General features: G+C 35.9%; 1 protein-coding gene across 5 annotated transcripts in view; it reads left to right on the top strand.

Moving 5' to 3' along the window:
- The first annotated feature begins 1,831 nt into the window (after positions 1 to 1,831).
- The window catches only part of IRF2 (interferon regulatory factor 2), a 126,569-nt gene continuing 106,518 nt past the window's right edge, over positions 1,832 to 21,882 (top strand). For 2 of the 5 annotated variants that reach the window (XM_074273496.1, XM_074273498.1), the window contains exon 1: positions 1,833 to 2,059. The gene's annotated coding sequence lies outside the window, so the exon portion shown is untranslated. Of the gene's footprint in view, positions 2,060 to 21,882 lie in introns of all 5 variants that reach the window. The other 3 variants (XM_074273499.1, XM_074273500.1, XM_074273497.1) reach the window with 2 other exon arrangements.

Below are 21,882 nucleotides of genomic sequence, written 5' to 3'. Positions count from 1 at the left end.
CACTGTGAGATGCTAAGATCCTTAGGTTACATATGGAGTTAAACCCATAGTACCAAGGGTCCTGCAGGGCAAGGCAGATTCAAAGTTTTGGAGTATGTAAAGCCTAGTAGTTCTCCATCTCTCCATTCTTAGAAGAAATGGTGATTCTTGTTCTTATCTAGATTTAAGATATTTTATTCCAGATAAGATAACTTACTCCAGAAGTGAATTCAGATGATAACATCTTCCTAACAGGGTTTCTGGGATACTTAAATGAAATAATAAAATAAAATATGCTGCAAACCTCAAAATGCTACATAAATTTAAGTTATTATAATTAATATTATTAGTCCCAATAGGATTCTCTGTTATTGAGGATTGCAAATTGCATTGAGTCCTGGAATATTACAAAGTCTTTTATCAGGGAAACTAAGGGAATGTGAAAAAAAAATTAGTCTTACCATCCTCACTGGGGAAACAGATGGCAGGAAAAAAAAAAAAACTGCTCAAGCTATGTCTTGCAGTCCATCATATTACTCCATGAATGAGCAATAATAATGATAATAGCTGGCATTTATACAGTATCTTAAGGAATGCAAAGTACTAATGTTATTTTAATCTCATAACAACCTAGTGAGATAGATGTTATTATTCCCACTTTACAGAGAAAAAAAAGGAGGCACAACAATATTAAATGACCTGCCCAAGGTCATTCATAAGTGTCTAAAACAGAATTTGAACTTTTTGACTCTTAAGTCTAGCACTGGATACATAGATCCCAGTTGCAGGAATAGATCTTGGACATATACTCATGGCTGGACAATGAGCTGAGCTCAGAAGACAGTGGCTAAGTAGGTCATAGAGCCACAGAACAAGAGTGGATAGATAAATAAGAGGCCAATCCCATCATTTTACAGATGAAGAAACTGAAGCCTATGGAGGTAAAGGGATTTGCCCAAGCTGAGACAGTATCATAGGATGTGAAATGAGATCTCCTGACATAAGAATCAATTGTCAGAGCTGCCTCCCTGAATTGCAGAATGCTTTTAATGATTCCACATTATCCCCAGCTACAGAAAGTGCATCATCTCAATATCAAAATCCTTCAGGTGTTGCTATATGAATGCAAATCATGAATGGAACACTCAGTCATTGAAGAATCAGCATTAGAAATAGGTGAGAAAAGGCGAGGGGAAAAGGTACATGGTGATGCAGTACATAGTTTGGAGTCAGGAAGACATCTTCTGAGTTCAGATTTGACCTCTGCCATCTGTGTGACTCTGGGAAAATCACTTAACCCTATAAGTCTCAGTTTCCTCATCTGCAAAATAAGCTGGAAAAGGAAATGGTGAACCGCTCCAGTATTTTTGCCCAGAAAACTCCAAAAACGGGCTCACAAAAATTTGGACATAATCGAAAAGAAGTTGTTACATAAGCTATACTTAGATACTAAAGAGGACTCCCCCTCCTCCCCTACTTCAGAAAGTAGGTATGTTCACTGGTTAAGTAGCAAGGATGAGAGACGAGAGATTTACAACTCAAGTGGTAGGTAGAGTGCACCCAGAAGGTAAGAAAAGGACCATTCAGTTAGGAAGAATCCCTGGGACACTTTATAGGAAAAGATGGATAAGAATCCACATATGGAGTAACCCTGGAGTCGCTAGTTTGACAAGGTTGAGTATTCGTCCATCAAGTACCAAAGTACCCGCAGGTCCGAAATGAAAAAAACAACCCTCCCCACCCCCCTTCCCAGTATCCTTACCAAATCCAAGTCTCTAGCCTCCCCTAAACCCCACCCAAATCACCCTCTTCTCAAACCTTTGTTATTCAGCTTAAGGAGATGCCGGGTATTTTCTGCTCTTTGCAGTTCCTCTCCTTGTTTTGCTTTCGATCTGGACTGTTCTCAGGCAAGCCGAGGGAGTAACTTTTAGTTTTGCTCCTGTGATTATTTCCACTGACGGGTTTTCATTTTCCATTTTTTTTTTTTTTTTTACACAACCCTAGCAACACTTTAACCGTGCAGGGATCACACGGGTAGCGTTGAACAAGCAAGCACACAGTGAGAGAGACACAGAGAGAGGTAACATTTATTTATTTATTTTCCAAATAATGGTTGTGTATTTGCGAGGGGCTGTCTCTCTATGTGAGCTGGTGTGTCTGGGTGATTCTCTCAGGGGACATGTCTGTGAAGTCACATACGTGGGTCTGTGTGTCTTCTGCGTTTGTAGGAGGTGGGGGAGAGGGTTGACACAATGTTCTTCTGGCAGGAATGCCCTGGTCCCGGAGTATTCATCTCGAAGGTGGATCCTCTGCATTTTAGGGGAAGCTGCTGCCGCTGCAGTTGCTCCCCGGGCTGCTTGGAGGAGGAGGCGGAGGAGGAGGAGGAGGAAGAAAAGAAGGAGGTTGGAGGTGGTAGTGCTGGTTTAATTTCACTTTTGGATTTGTAGACGTCGAGAGGTGACTCCTTGGACCTGGAGGTTGAGCCGTGCGTCCCTGCCTGTCGTACCCGCCGTGGGGTTGTGTCCTTGGCCGGGGCCACGCAGACCATCTCATCTGTGGGGGCTGCCCTGCAAGCTCCGGGATGGGTGGGGGTCGATGCTCTTCAGCCCTGGACACCCTCGCGAGCGGGGCAGGGGAAGGACTAGCAACCTCTGGAACCGTTGGGGCGCCCGCCGGAGGGGCTAGTACTGGGCCTCAGCTCGCCCGGCTCCCGCCGGGGGAGAGGACGCCGTGTCCTTCCCCCGGGCCCTGCCCTCGGGGGTCGGCCCAGACCCGGTTCGGCCGCCTAAACTATAATGGGTCTATCGGCCTGCAGGCCCCCGGAGTGAGGGAAGGGCGCCTGGGGCTAGGCCTGGCTGCGCGCTTGGGTCTCAGCACGTCCCGTGCTCGGGGATAGCAGCCGGGACAGGCCCCGGCTACCCCAGGGGCACGGAGAAGGGGTACGTGACTTTGACGCGGCGCGCGCTTGGAGACACACTGGTTACCCTAGTGCTGCTGCCTCTTCTCCCCGGCTTGCTCGGGAGGGACGGCCCCGCGGGCCAATGGCGAACCAGCACCGAAGCCCGCGGGAGAGGAACCGGCCGAGCCGGGCTGGGGAGCGGGGTGCTCCACGGCTGCTTTCAGGCATGGGACACCTGGCGGCGATTCCGGAGCCTGCTTCAGGGGGTGGGGGTCACTAACCAGTCTACTGCCCCTGTTCTAGTTCCAGCCAGAGAAAAGAGACCCTTTCTCCAAACTGGAGCCTATGCGTCTAGCTCTTCTGTTTCGCCGGGGTGGTCCCAGGGCTGAGAGAAGCGGAGGGGAGAGGGAAAAGGAATCACCGGGGCTTAAAGGAAGCTCCATCGGTATAGAAAAGCAATGGCATTTCTAGCCTCATTAAGAGTAGCCCAGGCATTGGCTGCCTGCCTCTTCCTTCTGTAAGTGCCCATCAGATTGGATGTGCTTTTGATGAATGGCGAGCGAGGGTGGAGGACAGCTGGATTTCCTGTTGTTGATTTTCAGGAATTAATAAGGTTGTGGTCAGGCTTTCAGTTATTCATTAATTTCCCTCGGAACCTAATGGTCTAATGTTTTGGTAATAAAGATCTCTGTCAACTCCTTAAAAAAAAAAAAATCCAATGTTCCTGGATAAATGGGATCATAAGATTTTCGAATCTGTAGAGACATGAGATCATTTAGTCCAGGGGTTTCTATCCTGGGGTCCTTGGGCCACCCTTCCGTTTCCAGAAACCAGGATGAAGTTCCATCTCTGATTTCACTAATCTCTTATTGAATTCAGTTGTGTTAAAAAATATTATCTGGAGAAAGTCCACAGGTTTCAACGAGATTGCTGAAAGAAGTTCCTGAAACAAAAAAAATTAAGAACATCTTTTGGTTAAAAGTCGAAGGATTTAGGTAATTTATCCAATGACAAGGTGGCAGATCCAGGTTTCCAACACAAGACAGTATTTTTGAATTCCACTGGAGAACAAATTCATTGTTATAGTTATATCAGTGCATCAATAAGCATGTAAATGCCTACGGGAACTACTACTTGCTGGAGATATTTATACCCCCCCCCCAAAAAAAAGAAGAAATCTTTAAGAAAAAACATTTTCCAATTTAACACTAATAATTAATGCCAGGGGGAAAAGCTCTTGATTTCAAAAGCAAAGACCAGGATTTAATTGAAATTCGTGAGTGATTGTAATTGTGCTAGAAGTTAAGTGCAAGGAAAACCCTAAAATGTAGTAGCATATAATGCGCAGTTGTTGTGATTTATGTTGCTATAATAAGAACTTTTATGTTAGAAAAAAATTGCATTTTGACTTTATTTTTCCATTTGACTCCCTTTTTCTTAGGTTTGGAAATAAAGAAATCATTTTGTACTTCAGGACTAACTTTAGAAATGCCATTATAATCATTCAGGTATATGGGAGGCAAGCCATGGCAGAAAACTGAGTTGTCACAGTGAAATGATAGTGATATATGCCATGCCTACAGATTTCTCACTCCTGAACAATGATGTCATAGTAAAAACTGTCTCCATTCTTACTTGGTCTGTCATTTATACTGCTTGGTTTAGATGGTAAATATCATACAGCATTATCTCTAATACAGATAAGCTACAAAGTAGCTTACTTAATTTTGGATTCAATCTTTTTTTTTTTTTTTTTTTTCTCTTTGCCTACTGGGTTGGAACTAATTTCTTAAATTTGTATTTTTTTAATTTTTATTATTATTATTTTTTAAAGAATCCTATCATTATCATTAAAGTAACAAACCCAGTTGTTTGTATACCACAGTAAAAGAAATTTTACTTTGGATTGAATGTTTATTTTTTCCTAGCTATTTCACTGACTGTAAAATTTAGAACTGGAAGGATTTTGCTCTTTATGAGTAAATATAGAATTAAATACAAAGTATTTTATATAGATGTAGCAAGGAAAACGTTTAATTATGAAATACAATGCTTTTTGAATTTTCTCATGGTAAAATAAACGAAGGCATCTATCTCAGTGCCTTTGCTTAGGTGTCTTCCAGCTTGCTTAGAAGCCTGGGGGAGGTCCTCACCACCATCATCATAATCAGGCTCATTTGAAGTTGACAGTTTACAAAGCCTGACAAACAGACTTGGTCAAATTACTGTGGGTATTATTTAAAATTAGTCTTTGGAGAAAGAACATTGGTCTTAAAGTCTGGATGGATATTTGGGTTCTCAAAGTAACTAGCTTGTAACAGTGGTAAAATTATATAATTAATCTGGGTTTTAGTTTCCTTATTTTCACAATACAGGAGCTAGATGATATATTCCCTAGTAAACTTTCTATGCCTAAGATTGTATCATCTACATTTGTCTGTCCCTGGTTATGTCTACACTGTCAAACCAAAACAGAAGTTGGTCCTTTTCTGACTTTGTAACCCTTGATAATTTCAATAATTGATAAGTGATGATCACTAACCGGTTTTGAAAATATTGGTTCAACCTGCCTTGTGAAGAAAATACTGTTGTGGCAGAGAGAGATAAAGGTTCTTCCGTTGAGAAGGATCAACAGGAAGGAATTTGTTTTGTAAGACTAGCTCTTTGTGAAGAGAGCTATTTTGTTATTGTTGTTGCTTTGTTTTAGCCTCAAACTCCCTTTTTATTGGCTTGGGTGTTCATTGTTTACCAGAAAAATACAAAAATTAAAGGTTGAACAAGGAGCCTCTTTGTCTACATCAGTCTTCTCAGGTCCCAGTGTCCTTTCCAGCTTGACCTGCCAGCAGGAGGAATGGACAGCTGAAGTTCTCCCATCCCATTTGAATTTTCACTAGTCCTGTTTTAACGATGAGACCTGTTTGGCTCAGGAAAAAAAATGTTTTAGTTACAGTTTGTGGAAGGTGTCTGCTCTGCTATATAGTGTTAGAAATGGAATTAGGAAAACTTGGTTTTAATTCCAGTCTGATAATTTACTTGCTCATGATCACTAACAAGTCACTTTTAACAACTCTTTGATCCAGTTTTCTTACCTGAAAAATGTACATAATAGTGAAGAGTTTCTATTTTATTCCATTGCTGTAAGATTCAATGAAATATGTACCCAATTTCAAAATTGCAAACTTTAAAGTACCTTATAAATATATTTATTATTATTAGAAACAATAACTACTATTTATAGAATTTATAGAAAATACTATTTATGAAAACAGTATGTTGGCACTGTATTGTACTTATATAGCAAATTAAATAAAAGGAGAAATTGTATGTTCGACTTGATTTGACTCAATTCAATTAGATTAAATTGAGGGTTGTCTTTTTATTTATTTGTTTTTTAACCAAGCTTACTATATGCCTAACATTCTGTTAGGTCTATAATGGATGTAAAAGAAAATGGTTTTCTAGATCTATAGTGGATGTAAAAGAAAGTGGTTTTCAAGGAGCCCTTTATACTCTTAAAAATTATTGATGACCTTGCAAACAATTGATGTTTTTGTGGGTTACATATGTTTATACTTATGTATTGGAAATGAATACATCATAATACTATTAGAGATAGCTAGGTGGTGAAGTAGCCAGAACTAAGCCTGGATGAGTGGAATTCAGTTCCTGACTCAGATACTTATCTGTCTTAACCTCTGTCAGTCTCAGTTTCCTTATCTGTAAAATGAAGCAATTAGTAGCACTCATCTCAGATAAATAATGTGAGGATCAAATGAGGTAATATGCTTTGTGAACTTTCAAATGTTGTAGAAATTAAAATAGCCTTAAACTCAGAGACCTCCTGAAAGAGTTTAGTATCTGTGGACTACACTTTGAGAACCAATGCTGAAATATGCTATTTCCATAACTCAAATCTGCAAATTATTGTTTTTCACAATCTATGAAGATGAGTATTCGATTGGACCAGACACCCACGCATTTAAACAAATATGCAGTACTTATACATATGTAGACAAATAATGGCTTTTTGTCAAATGCTTTGCAATTTTGAAATGGATTTTCCGCTATTTAAATTGGATTTATGGAGAGAAAAGCTATGAAGAAGAAAAAAAAATGTTTTCTGATACTCAGATAAGGTGATAATAGGAATGTAGTTGGAGATAGATTGAGAAAATAAAGATAATCCTAGTCTAGATGGATAGTAAAATAATGTTTCCTGAATGCTGGGAATGTTGAGATAAGCTAGAAAGCACACATTTGCTCAAGGAAAAAATATTAAAGCAGCTTGGTTTAATGGAAAGACTGATGGACTTTAGGACAGTAGCCCCGTTAAGTACATAACTATTTATGAAATGCCTATTATGTACCAAGTACTGTGCTTAATTCTGAGGATACAAGTAGAATAAAAATCAAAGATAATGCATTGTAGTGGAAGAAGCCATCATGTAAAAGGGGTTGAAAAGGAAGCCTTGGATATGGTATTAAAGTCCTGATCTTAGTACTTCTTCAAAATGTTGGTTCCTATGGGAAAAGCAAAGCATTCCCCAAGGAGGTAGGGGAGGGGTCTTACAAGATGAGGAAGTGTGGGACTTGGCTTCAAGTTCCAGTGCTCATATTTAACAGCTGTATTACCTTGATCTGTTAGCCTCTAAAATTAGAATATCACTTTCAGAACACACCTTACAAGGTAGTCATGAAGAAAATCTTTGGAGATCTTAAGGTATTATACAAATGACTACATAAATAAGAGTTCTCAATATTATAAAGGAGAGAATGACAACTTAATTTGGAGTAGCCTTGCTCGAAAAATCCTTTGGACAGGCTGCTTTTATGAAGTGGCAGTGGCTCACTTGATTAAGAGATTATCTATAAATTTTTGTAAATTAGGGAAGTAGTGGTGTTTATTATGACTTAGACAAAGTTGGGAATCAGGTTAGAACTAACAACTTTGGGTGGTGATTTTTCAATGCCTAAGTCATCTACTAATGTTCTTTTAATTTCTAAATATTTAAGCTGTGACAGGTCACAGATAAAGATAGAAGAGACTGGATTTGTAGTCAGTTCCCATAAATTCACTCCTGATTTTAGACCCAGAGAAAAGATGTGTAAGTCAAATTTCTTTTTTCTTTTCAGTTTTTTTTTTAATGAGAGGATAGGTAAGGTGATTTCTAATGTCATTTCTAGCTCTAATATCATTTTTAGTATTTATTGTTCTAAATCCCCATCATATTCTAACAATTACTAGCTATGTGACTCCAGACAAGGCATTTAATCTTTGTGTATCTCAGTTTTCTCATCTCTAAAATGAGAATAATAATAGCATCTACCTTTGAGAGTTTTGTAAGAATAAAATGTGATATTTTTTAAGTGCTTTACAAATCTTAATGTGCAAATCTTTATCTTAATACAGTCTAGCTAACATCACTTTATCATAAATTCCCTTCTGGCTTCAGAATTCTATGTTCTCAGGTCTCTTTGAGCTCTAACACTCCTATCATAATGTTTGTGGCAACTTTAACTTTTTCCCCCCCCTCTTTCTATGATCTTAAAATCTTTTTACTCAATCTTTGACATTCTACATTCAGAAGCCCCTTTTAATTCTGGCATTCTGTGTTCCAAGTCTCCTTCTAGCTCTGATATAACATGCTCTAAGATTTCTTTCAGTCCCAACTTTCTGTTTGGCATTGTTGTTGAGATTTAATTTTTTTTTTATTAATTTGTGTTGTTTTTTACATTACAAACATTTCCAGATTGTTTCTACTTTGTAAGAGGTCTCATTACAAAATTAAACAGCTAAGTAAAATTAATAATGCAATGAGGTCATCTGAAAGTGCATGAAACACACATCTGTAGCACACCTCCTCCTCATTTTTTTTAAAGAATAGAAATCTATTTATTCTCCTTTTCATTGTGTTCCTACTTAAAAAAAGGGGAAAATTTGGTAATAAATATTGTTAAGTAAAACAAATTCTCTCAATGTCTCTCTGTGTTGTGGTGTGTGTGTGTGTGTGTGTGTGTGTGTGTGTGTGTGTGTGTGTGTGTGTGTGTGTATCATTAGGGACCCTAAATCTGTCCCCTCTCTGTTGTAGATAAATGTTCTATCATCAGTCCTCTATAATCATGAGTTGTTATTCTATTGATCATATTGGTTTTACACTTTTAAAAGTTGTTTTAAAAAATGTTATTGTCAAATGTATGAATTGTTGTTCTGGTTCTGCTCATTTTATTCTTCATCAATTTATAAAAGTCCTCAAGACTGTTCACTGTTATGACAGAGTATGAATTGTTCTACTGATAGTGCTTTCCTTCATTCAGTATCAGTTCACAAAGTCTATATCTCTGAAGTAATACCTTTCTTTCTTTCAATTTGTTTAGCCAGTGCTCATCTGATGGTCATCATCTTAGTTTCCAGGTGATTTTTGCTACCACAAAAAGGCTGCTATAATTATTTTTGGGCATGAAAGACCTTTTCCTCTTTGATATTTTTTGGGTATAGGCTTATCAGTGATATGTGGTAGAATATGCGCTGTAGAGTAACTTTTTTGATAATTCTATATTGCTTTCCTGAATGGTTGTGCCCCATTCATAGATCCACCAGCAATATATCAATGTACCTATTTTTCCATAAACTCTGCCCAGAATTTATTTTTTGGTCATCTTTGCGACATTAATGGTTGTAAGGTAGACTCTCAGTTTTAATTTGCATATCTCTAATTTGGAGCATTATAATCATTGTTTTTCCTATGACAATTGCCTTTTCATCTCCATATATCATTTATCATTTGGGGAATAGTTTGTTTTTGTTTTTTGTTTTTTATAAATTTGGATAATTCCACAGATACACATTCAGTTCCCTGTGTATATTTGTAGAGACACAGACACACAGACAACACACACACAAAACGCTGTGTTGTATCTATCTTATCTATTTATATCATGGAAATGTGACCTCTCTCAGAAATTTTTCTCTAGTTAATCATTTCTTTTTTAATTTTAGTTTTATAATATTTGTTTATGCAAAACCTTCATTTTTTGTAATCTGAATAATTCACTTTTTATTTTGTGATTGTCTTCCTGCTTTCGTTTTAAGACACTTCTCCTCCCCCCATCCATAGACCTTGATGGGTGATTTTCTTTTGCATATTTCTCTAATTTGATTTTGATATGGCCTTTTATATCTAGGTCAGGTGCCTATTTGGAGCTATCAAGGCTGAAATGTTAGTCCAAATCTTCTAATTTCTTCCCTGTTCTGTCCAATTTCCCCAGCACATTTTGTCAAATATTGAGAAGTCCTCATAGTAGCTAAGATTTTTGCAATTATTAAATATTAGTATATACATTTGCTTCTTTATCTTGTATATATACCTAATCTTTTCCACTGATGAACCTCTCTACTTTTAATGAAATTTATTAATAAACACTACTTTCCAGTATAGTTTGAGATCTGGCACTGCAAGACCTCTTGTTCCCATTTCTTTTTATCATCTTTCTTGAGATTCTTGACCTTTTCTCCTCTATATAAATTTAAGTATCATTTTTTTCCTAGTTCTTTAAAGTAATTCTTTGGTAATTTAATTGGAACAACATTAAATAAATTAATTTAAGTGGTATTGTCATTTTTTGTTATTGAGTATGCATGAGCAATTCATATATTTTCAATTGCATTTATATAGTTCTTGATACAGTAGGCTTTCAAGTATTTTATATATTCTACAGTAATTTAAAATGGAATTTCTCTATTTCTTACTGAGTTTTATTGGTTTTATTGATATTATGTTGCTATACTGATGATTTGTGTAGACTTATCAAGTTTGCTGGCATTGTTTCAATTAAATTTTTTATTAACTTTTAAGGATTATCTACAAAAAGGGATAATTATGTTATTTCTTGCCCTATTTTTATTCCCTTGATTTCTTTTTCTTATTGCTATAGCTAGAATTTTTAATACTAGGTCAGATGCAGGAGGTGACAATGAACATACTTGTTTCACCATTGAATTGATTGGAAAGAATTCTTGTTTATCTCCATTGCAAACAATGATAGCTCTTAGTTTGAGATATATACTATTTATCATTTTAAGGAAAGATTTATTCCTCTATTTTCTAATCATGTTAAAGAAAAGTAGATGATGTATTTTGTCAAAAATTTTTTATGCATTCATTGAAAATATGTGATCTATTTTTCATTTTGATTAATATGATTTATTGAATTTATAGTTTTCCTAACTTTAAATCCGATTTTGAATTCCTCATTTAATTCTAGTCTAGTCATAATATATATTCCTTTTTATGTTGATCTCATCTCTTAGCTGATATTAACATTTAAAATCTTTTTATCTATTTTCATTAGAGATATAATTTTCTGTTTTGATTCTCCTTGGTTTATGTGTCAAGATGATGTTTGCCTGATAGAGGGGATTTGTTGGGATTCCTTGTGTGTGTGTGTGTGTGATTTTACAATTTATGTAATATTTCAATAAATTGTTATTTGAATATTGATAGAATTCACCTATGAATTTGGTCTTGTAACCTTTTACTTTGGTTTCTATGGTTTCTTTCATTTCTTCCTCTGGAATCAGATTGTTCAAATTCTTTATTTTTATTTTAATTTGGGCATTTAATAGTTTTTAAAATATTGATTTTTTTCATGCAGGTTGCTTTTTGTTATTGCTGACATATAATTTGGCAAAATAGCTTCTAAGATTATGATTGTTTTTCTTAATTGCTATGAATTTCTTTTTCATTTTTGATATTGGAAATTTGATTTTCTTCTTTTTAACTAAAAAAGTTAATGGTTTGTCTATTTTATTATCCAACTAAAAAAAAACCAATAATTTAAAGCTTAATTTAAAAATGTGTTTTAAAATTTTTCTTTAATTTCTTCTGTGATGTTAAGGATTTCTATCTTGATATTTAAGTATAGTTTTTTTTTTTTAAATTCTGATGTTTTTTCTAGTATTTTTATTTAAATTCTCAAGTGATAAACCTGATCTTTATTTTGTTAATGAAAGTGTTTAGGGATATGCATTTTTCTTCTAAGAATTGCTTTGCTGTATCCCCCCAATTTTGGAATATTTTCTCATTGTAGCTATTACTTTTAATGAAATTATCATTTTTATGATTTGTTCTTTTAAGAAACAGTTAAGTTAATTTTGTCTCCATTTACATTTTAATCTTTTTAGTAGCCAACTTTAATATAATTTTCTGCTTTCTATATTTGTTTGTGAGAGTATATGCCCTCAGACCTGATTGCATTTGTAAAACATGTACAATTGAGAAATATATACACTCCTTTCTATTTCCATTCAACAATCACCAGTGCTTTATCATAGCTAACTTTTCTAAAATACTATTCAGGTCTTTAACTTTCTGTCTTTGTGTCTCTGTTTCTCTGTCTGTCTGTCTCTCTCTGTGTCTCATGTGTTACATTTGTGATGGGCTGATGAGATAAATTGAGGTCTCCCATTACTATAGTTTGTCTATTTCCTTATAATTTACTTTTTCTTTTAAATATTTAGAATACTATAGGATACATATAAATTAAGTGTTAAAGTAACTTCATTGTTACTTTTCAGTGAAATAGTTTTTCTTTCTATCTCTTTGAGGTCAGTTTGTGCTATTGTTTTGTCTGAATTCATCATTGCTATCTCTGCTTTTTTGTGTGTGTTTAGCTGAATCATAATATATTTTGCTCCAACCCCATATTTTAACCTTACATAAGTCTTTATGTTGTGTGTTTCTTACGAAGAACATATTGTTGGATTTTGCTTTTTAATGCATTTTGTTAACCACTTCTAGGTGAATTAATTACATTCTCAGTTATGATAGTCATTTATATCTCTGTTCTTTTATTTTCTTATACTTAAAAAACTCTGTACTGTTCTCTCCCCTTTTAGTTCATTATTATCCTTTTTTTAAACCTCTTCACAATTCCCTCTCCGAGTTTAAGATTTGTTTTACATATGACTAATCCTTCCCTGAATCTGCCTTCTCATATCTCTTTTCCCACTTCCTGTTCTATATATCATTACCTCTGTTGAATTTAATGTTGATAGTTAATTGTTGATGTTCCCTCCTTGTACTTGCACAACTCAGATAGCAAATTCTCCCATTTTCTCTTCCTATAGACTTCCTACCCAGGCCTTCTAACCCTTTCCTCCCTTATGCCTTCAAAACATAACAAAACTATTTATAGGTCAATAACCCCTTTGACATTTTACAGATCATCTTTACAAAATCTTATCATAATGTTCACTTAGAGTAACATTTTTATTTTTTCCCTAACTTCCATATTTATATTTTGAGGTTTCTTTTTACAGTGATTTTTAAAAAATCCTCAATTAGGAACATTTGAACATTTTTTGTTGTTGAGTTTTTTTAAGACCTTTGTCTTTTGACTTTTGAAATATCTCCATCTATATTTTCTGTTTCTTCAAATGATGGTAAATCTCATGTGATCATGATTGTGACTCCTTGATATTTGATTTCTTGCTTTCTGTATTTTTTTCATTTGCTTATAGTATTTTTTCATATGTAAGGTCTAGATTTTGACAATGACATTCCTGAGGGTTTTTATTTTGGGGTTTCAGGAAGTGTTTGGTAGGTTTTTACATTTTCTTGTTCTATTATGTCTGGACAACTTTCTTTAATATGACATCCAGCTTTCCTCCCTTTCTCCCCTTCCCCTTCCCCCCCCTCCCCCAAATAGATTTCATGTAATAGGTAATCTTGTGATTCTTAAGTTATGTCTCGAATGTGTTTTCCAGGTCAACTGTTTTTCTTTTCTTTTCTCATTCTTTGGAATTTGTTGCATTCTGGAGCTGTTCATTTCCATTTTGTCTGGTTTGATTCTTAGGGAATTTGTTACTCGGCAAGGTTTTGTTCCTTTTCTATTAAGCTGTTGATGATTTTTACCACTCTGTTCTCAGTAGCATTTCTTTTGCACTTTTATTTTTACTCCCATAATGTCTTCAAAGAATTATATTTATTCTTGTAGGAAAGCTATTTTTTCCTTTGTGGTTTTGGTTGTATTTTTTGAGTTATTGTTTTCTAGGTTTATTTTTTCCTTCTTCATCTTTGTCATTATAAAAGGCATTTCGTGTGTGTGTGTGTGTGTGTGTGTGTGTGTGTTCTTTTTTTATTGTTGAGTCTAAATCTTCCATACTTTGGGGAATCAAATCAGTTGGAAGACCTTTTCCTTTACCTTGGTCTTTAGTTTTTTTCTTAACCTTGGATTTGTTTTCCCTTAGTTGAATGGAGTTCTTTCCTTTGGATGGGGAGAGAGAGAAAGGAGAAACTTTTTTTTCTTTTTTCTTTTTTTTAATTGTAGTAAGTAGCGTTCTTAGATCTTTTTCTTGATGCAGATGGCATTTTCTGTCCAAAGTCTATTGGGGTTGCTTTGGATCACTGACTTACTGAGAAAAACCAAGCCCTTCATAGTTGATCATCACACATTCTTGCTGTTATTGTGTACAATGTATCTCAGGTTCTGCTTATTTCACTCAGTATCAGTTGACATAAATCTTCCCAGGCCTTTCTATAATCAGGTTATTCATCATTTTTTATAGAACAATAATATTCCATTATCTTCATGTACCACAGCTTGTTTAGCCATTCCCTAATTGATGGGCATCCACTCCTTTTCCAATTCTTTTCTACCACAAAAAGAACTGCTTACAAACACTTTTGTACATGTAGGCCCTTTTCCCTCGGAAAGAAAAACTTTAAATTCTCATTTAAATCTCGGTATGCCTTCCTATAGTGGGAGGGACCTTGCTGAGAAGTAGGGAAGGAAGAAAAAGGTTAATGTCCTTTTTGCTACAGTCTTTTCATTTTTTAATTCACTTGAATGAAAGCTTCCTCCTCTCCCCCCCCCCCCATTTTAAAAAATCTTAATGGTGGTGTTTGTCAGTTTTACCAGTTTTACCTTGTACTCTCAGGGATTTTTTTTTCTTCCTGAGGTAGTTGAGGTGGTTTTTTTTTTTTTTTTTTTTTTTTCAAACTGAGGTATGGACAAATTACATTACAGAAACATAAATTCAGAAACTCAAAACAAAAACAAAAATCCAAGCCCATAAATAACCCCACTAATTTAGCTCCTTAATTCACTTATTTTAGTCTAGTGTATATAGATGTGAATATGGCACAGAATGAAATTTGTGGGCAAGAGAAGCAGGAAAAGATGTCAAGTAACTGATAATTGCATTTCTGCTGGAGAATCTTTTTTTTTTCCTCCCTCTCTCTCTCTCTCCCTTCTTCCCTACTCCCCTCTCTCCCTCCCTTCCTCTGTTTTTCTCTTCCCTTCTTCCCTCCTCCCCTCTCTCCCTCTTCCCCTCTCTCCCTCCCTTCCTTTGTCTTTCTCTTCCCTCCTTTCTTCCTTCCCTCTCTCATTCTCTCCCCTCCCTATCTCCATCTGTCATTTCCTCCCTTACTCCTGCTTTCCCTCCCTCCCTTCCTGTTGCTCTGCCTCTCTCCTTGCTTCTCTCCTTTCTCCCTCCCTTCCTCCCCTTTCCCTCTCTTCCCCCCTGCCCCCCACTATGAATGGCAAAGACACATTTGCCAGAAAGTTAGTCCCAAGAACAGCCAACAAGAATGACAATGGAAGAAGCTCTAGCTTCTAGAAGGTGTGAAAGGCAAAAGGAATGACCCAAAAAGATTTTAGTGTTTTATTTGCCAGTGAAAAAAATATGTATATGTAATATGTACAAAGTGCAAATTTGCCTTCAATTAGAAGAAAAAATGAAAAAGTTGGGAAAATACCCCACTATACTTCAGGATGCCAGGGAGAAAAAGAATTCTTTGAAAGATTGGGGGGGGGGAGGAATGGGAAAAGGTTAAAGTACTTCAAAGAGAGAAACCTGAAGAGGCTGAATTAAAGCCCAACCTGTATCAGAAGACTAGAAGAGGATGTGACCCAGAAAATAAATAGGAGGAAATGCTGAAGTCTTATATCTTTATGGAACAGGCCCAAAACTTCCCCAATGGACATAGCTAGACCTTAATAGATGGAAACAATTTCTTTGGTTCCAAGGAACAATTAATTGTATGAGTAATCCACTGTCTTTGGTGTTTAAGAACTCTAATGAATAATTTTGAAGCTGACTTAATATTGGCCCACTAGAACAATGCTTTGTAGTATATTCAGGAGGTTATTTGTTAAACCCAGGAACTAGCTACCTATTATACTGTAAACTTATTAAATTGTTAGCCCTTCCAGGGCTTGAACTTGTGTGTTTGCTTTGTTTGTTTTTCCTTCTTTTGTATCCCTTTGCCCAACTCTTAGTGGATACTCTTAGTGGATACTTAATAAATGTGGATTGATGCTTTTAAGGGCATATGATACTACCAAAAGGAGCCCAGAAAATATTCCTAAAAATGATGATCACAGAAGTTCCAGAAGAGAAAGGTTGATTGTAAAAGGAGTAAGTACTTAAGGAAATGGTATCTGAGAACTTACTCAAATTTCTAGACCACATCTTAGTATAATAATGATAACTAACATTTGTATAATTTTTTAAGGTTTACAAAGTGTTTTTATACATCTCATTTTCTTTACAGGGTGTCCCCAAAATCTTAGTGTAGTTTTAAGCTAAAATAGACTATAGACACTGCCTCCTCCTAATCTGTGCCATATTTAGATCTAGAAGTAAAACATTAAAATAAGTGAATCATTGGTCAAAATTTGGAAGTCTTGTTTCTTGAATGGATTTAGATAATTGTTTTTACCTAGTTTTATTCTCATGGTATGACCTTTTTTTAGACATGCATATTAATGAAGACATAAGCATTGATAGAGTTATAGCCTGCAAGCACCATATGCATTCTCCATCTTTCCCTGTGATTTAGATTTAAACTCCTTAAGAGCAGAATATGTGGTTTAGCTGTTTAATGAGGAGTAAACTGAGGTTCTAAACCGAGATGGGTCAGTTCCTTTTCTCCTGGGTCTGATTCTCTCTCTCTCTCTCTCTCTCTCTCTCTCTCTCTCTCTCTCTCTCTCTCTCTCTCTCTCTCTCTCTCTCTCTCTCTCTCTCTTTCTCTCTCTCTCTCTTTCTCTCTCTCTCTCTCTCTCTCTCTCTCTCTCTCTCTCTCTCTCTCTCTCTCTCTCTCTCTCTCTCTCTCTCTCTCTCTCTCTCTCTCTCTCTCTCTCTCTCTCTCCCCCCTTCCCCAAAGTACCCAACAGAATTCGGTAGCAAATGAATTTACCTACTCAAAGCTGTGTGGAAACAAAGTCTTTATTGATTAGAATGGATCTTCGTGATCAAAATGGCTACAAGGTACAAGGCCAATTTTACAAAGAATACATTTTTGAGGACTCTGTTTTATACAGAAGCACAGTCATTCAGATTCAGTGATGTAATGAGGTTTCGGATAGTGTTGTAAATAAGACAGGAATTTTCTTATTATTGTAAATAAGACAAGAATTCTCTGTTGTAAATAAGACCGGAATTCTCTGTTGTTATCTCCTTCTGTCTCTCCCCAAAAAGGAATTTCCTGCTGGAATTTGGTCTTTTTGATCTTAAGCTATGTCCTTTCCAAATCTCATCACTATTGTTGAATGTACAGTGCATTATACAGTGTTTTGCAAGTAATAAATACTTAATAAAGCATTGTTGAATTGAACAGGATTGGAGACTTAGAAAATTTAAGAACAGCAGGAACATAAAGACCATTTACTTCAGTGCCCTTTTTTAGTTGTTGTAGTTATTGTTGTTTAGTTATTTTTCAGTGTTGTTTCACTCTTCATTGACCCCATTTTGAGTGTTCTTCACAAAGATACTGGATTGGTTTGCCATTTTCTTCTCTAGCTCCTTTTTATTTATGAATCAAACATGATTAAGTGACTTGTCCAGGGTCACATAGCTAGTAAATGTCTGAGGCCAGATTTCAATTCAGTAAGATGAGTTTTCCTGACTTCAGGTTGAGTACTCTATCTACTACGTTTCCTAGCTATCCTTTTGGAAGTATTAGAATGAAGTAAAGATTGTGAAGATCTTGTAATTCATTTCATAAAGAACCAGTCCTGAATTCTGGGCACCAGTGTTTTAATTGAAAATGACAGATGCCAACAAGTTTTTAAAAATTGAATCTAGGGGTGCCAGGCCAGCCAGGCCTGAGTCTCATGTCCTCAGATTTTCAGAAACATAAATTTCATTTTATTAACTCAATAAATTGACAAAGCTCTAGAAAATTGATTCATGCTAACCAGAAAGCCTTTATAGGATAAGATAATAGTATCTATCATTTATTCATGTTGCTCTTTTCTTGGGGGAGGAGGGAGGAGAGCCAAACAGTGAAAATCAGAAAATTGCTTCATGATTATAGAATCAGAAAAAAATTAGAAATTGCTACAAAGTTGGTTTTGCACAGTTATTATATAGCAGAGTGCTATCCTTTCTAACTGATTAGAAATCAGAACTTCCACACACTTGTAAACAGATTTGTAGAAACATTGAAAAAAAACTCTTTTGCTCTCTAACCCCTCCCTTTTTTGACAGTGTAAAACATCCCCTTTCCATTTATATTTGATATTCATATGTTATAGTTTCCAGAATTACAGTTCATTTCACAGTAGTTTACATTTAGATTTGGTAGCTTCTTGGGAGATAAAGTTTCTCAGCAACCGTTTATAAATAATCTCATTGTGGGAAGATTTCCATGGATGATTAAGCCATATTTTTATAAAATTTCAGGAGGAGATGGTGAGTAAAGGGAAGGCAGTGTGTATATTAAATGGTTGTTTGATTATAATAGGTTCAATGGAAGTAATTTTTTATTTCACACTGGGAACGGGCATACACTTAGCAAATGTTTATAGTAACTGATATCTCCAGATCCTGGGAGCAAACCTTAACAAAATTTACTACTACTTTTTAATCAACATGTATTTATTTACTCATTGCTTATTACGCATTAAGTATTGTTGATGTTAACCAAAAGGGTGTTGTCCCTGCCCTCAGGGAACTTACAGCACGGCTTATACTCTTATCTGAGTGTTTATTCAGAAAGATCTGAGTTCAAATATATGACCCGGAGCAAGTGTCTTAACCTGGTTCACTTTCATTTCCCCAACTATAAAATAGGGATAATAATAGAGCTACTTTGAAGGATTGTCATGAAGATATAATGAGATATTTCTAAAAAGTGCATACCACATAGTAGACACTATACAAATGTTTATTCCTTCTCTTCATCTCTACCCTGCTCCTTAACAGTCTACCTGAAGAAACCACATGTGTATAAAAAGTAAAGATAAGTTTTTTTTGAGAGAGAGGCACTCTAGCAGCTTGTGGATTCAGTAATGACTTTATGTCCGAGGTGGTAGGTAGTTTTTTTAGAATTTGAAGGGATTCTAAGAGATGAAGATGATGAGGAATGGTAAAAGTTCTATTTTGTCTGAAGTAGATCATTTGGAGGGAGGTAGAGGGAGATAAAGATGGGAGGACATGAATAATGCCTCAAACTTAATTCCTGAGATTGTGGTTATTCAGTTGTGTGTCTAACTCTTTATGACCTATAAACCGTACTATCTGTAGAGTTTTCTTGGCAAAATTACTGGAGGGATCGACCATTTCCTTCTTTAATGGATTAAGGCATTCAGAGGTTAAGTGACTTGCTCAGGCTCACACACTTAGGAAGTATCTCAGACCGAATTTGAAATCAGTTATGATATCAGGGATAGGAGACAATAAAAGAGATGAGATTGAATGAGTGAATATGAAGTAAGCTAATTTGTCAGGATTGTGGAGGATGAGAAGGGAAATGATGGCTAATGAGACTAGAAAGGTAAGATAGGTTGGAGGGAGAATGATGAAGGACTTTAAATGCCAAAATGAAATGTTAATTTAATCCTAAGGGCAAGATGGAACCATTGGAGTTATTATAAAGTAAAGATGTGATCTGGTACTTTGGCAGAATTGTGGTGTACACATTGTGGGGAGAAGAGATGTAAGGCAGGAGGATCAATACTTACATTCTAATGATGGCCTCCATGCGTGAAGATGTCCAATAGGTAAGAACTGATAAGATGTGGCAACAGATTAGGTAGATATACTGGTGAGATTGCATGAGAAGGTGAGGGTGACCCTGAGGTTATGAACCTAGGTACGTGGAAGAATAATAATGTTCCTGACTGAAATAAGAAAATTTGGAAGAAGAGTGGAAGAAAATTTAGAAGGAGTGGTTTTGGATAGAAAGATAAAGAATTGGTTATATTGTAATGAAAAGTTCACTTTTGGTTATAGGGGTACTAAGTCTTGGACCTAAAAAGGGATGTTAATTAAAGATCCTTTTGATGCCAGGTCTTTGCTTTTTCCTAATTTTTCTAATTGAATTCAGTAAGCACTTAAGACTTAAGTCTACTTAGGTGAAGGGCCTTTTGTTTGATGCTGGTGATCCCAAGCCAAAAAAACAAAAAACCAAAAAAGAGTTCTTGCCCTCTAGGGATTTACATTCTGAGTATGGATGAGAGTTCATGTTCTGGGATAAATACACATTCTATATAAAATCATCGAAAAGTAATTTCAAGATGGGCAACATGTTACTAATTAGGGAAGGGGAGGCCTCATGTGGGAGGATGCACATTAGTTTCCTTCATTATTTAGCCCATAATAAACTGTCATTGAATTGAAGTGAATTGACAAATTATCTCCCCTAGAACATTGTAAGCATTTTCATGTCAATGATATGAAACATATGTGTCTATAATATATAAAGCTCAATATTAGATAATAAAAATTAGTCCTTTAATCCTAAGCAAGATTGAAATTTAATAGGGGGTCAAGACATATATAGCAATAACTTTAAAACAAAATAAGACCTAAGAGAGGCACAAAGTACTGTTATAAGGCCCAAGGAGAAGGAGTCATGTCCTGGAGATACCACGGGAGGAGGTGACATTGGAGTTGGATTCAAAAGATGGAGCTTGGGAATGAAGGGCTGTCAAGCACAAAAGGGACAAAATTATTATTTTTTTTAAACTTTTTTTTGACAGTACATATGCATGGGTAATTTTTTACAATATTATCCCTTGCACTCATTTCTGTCCCAACTTTTCCCTTCCCTCCTTCCACCCCCTCCCCTAGATGGCAGGCAGTCTTATACATGTTAAACATGTTATAGTATATCCTACATACAATATATGTGTGCAGAACTGAACAGTTCTCTTGTTGTACAAGAAGAATTGGATTCAGAAGGTAAAAATAACCTGGGAAGAAAAACAAAAATGCAAACAGTTCACACTCATTTGCCAGTGTTCCTTTTCTGGGTATGGCTGATTCTGTCCATCATTGATCAACTGGAGTTGAATTAGATCTTCTCTTTAATTGAAGATATCCACTTCCATCAGAATTGATCATCATATAGTATTGTTTTTGAAGTATATAATGAGCTCCTGGTCCTGCTCATTTCACTCAGCATCAGTTCATGCAAGTCTCTAGGCCTTTCTGAAATCATCCCACTGGTCATTTCTTACAGAACAATAATATCCCATAACATTCATATACCACAATTTACCCAACCATTCTCCAACTGAGGGGCATCCATTCATTTTCCAGTTTCTAGCCACTACAAAAAGGGCTGCCACAAACATTTTGGCACATACAAGAGGGACTATTTTTGAGGAATGGTGAAATTTCTATTTTGTCTGAAGGGTAGACTGTTTGGAGGGAGGTAGAAGGAGATAAGGATGGGAGGACATGAATGGTGTGCCTCAAACTTTATTAGGAACCACTTGAGGATTTTAAGAGGAGACTGAGCTGGGGAAGTAAATGGTACTCCAGTATCTTTGCCAAGAAAGCCCTAAATAGGGTTATGAAGAATTGAACATAATTGTAAATGACTGAACAACAATTTCCTTATAGAAGGAAATCTAGCACATGGAATAGAGTGGGAACAGCAGACCTTAAGCTAAGGAGGCATAGCCGAGTGATGGTGAAGGGCATTGGAGAGCTACCTTTGGAATCTAATTGACTGTATATAAACAGTAGGAAGTAATATTAAAGTTTCCAT

Source organism: Sminthopsis crassicaudata, chromosome 6, assembly GCF_048593235.1.
Source record: "Sminthopsis crassicaudata isolate SCR6 chromosome 6, ASM4859323v1, whole genome shotgun sequence".
NCBI classification, from domain to species: Eukaryota; Metazoa; Chordata; class Mammalia; order Dasyuromorphia; family Dasyuridae; genus Sminthopsis; species Sminthopsis crassicaudata.
The sequence above is the reverse complement of the archived record's forward strand: the minus strand, read 5'-3'. Positions and strand labels throughout refer to the sequence as shown.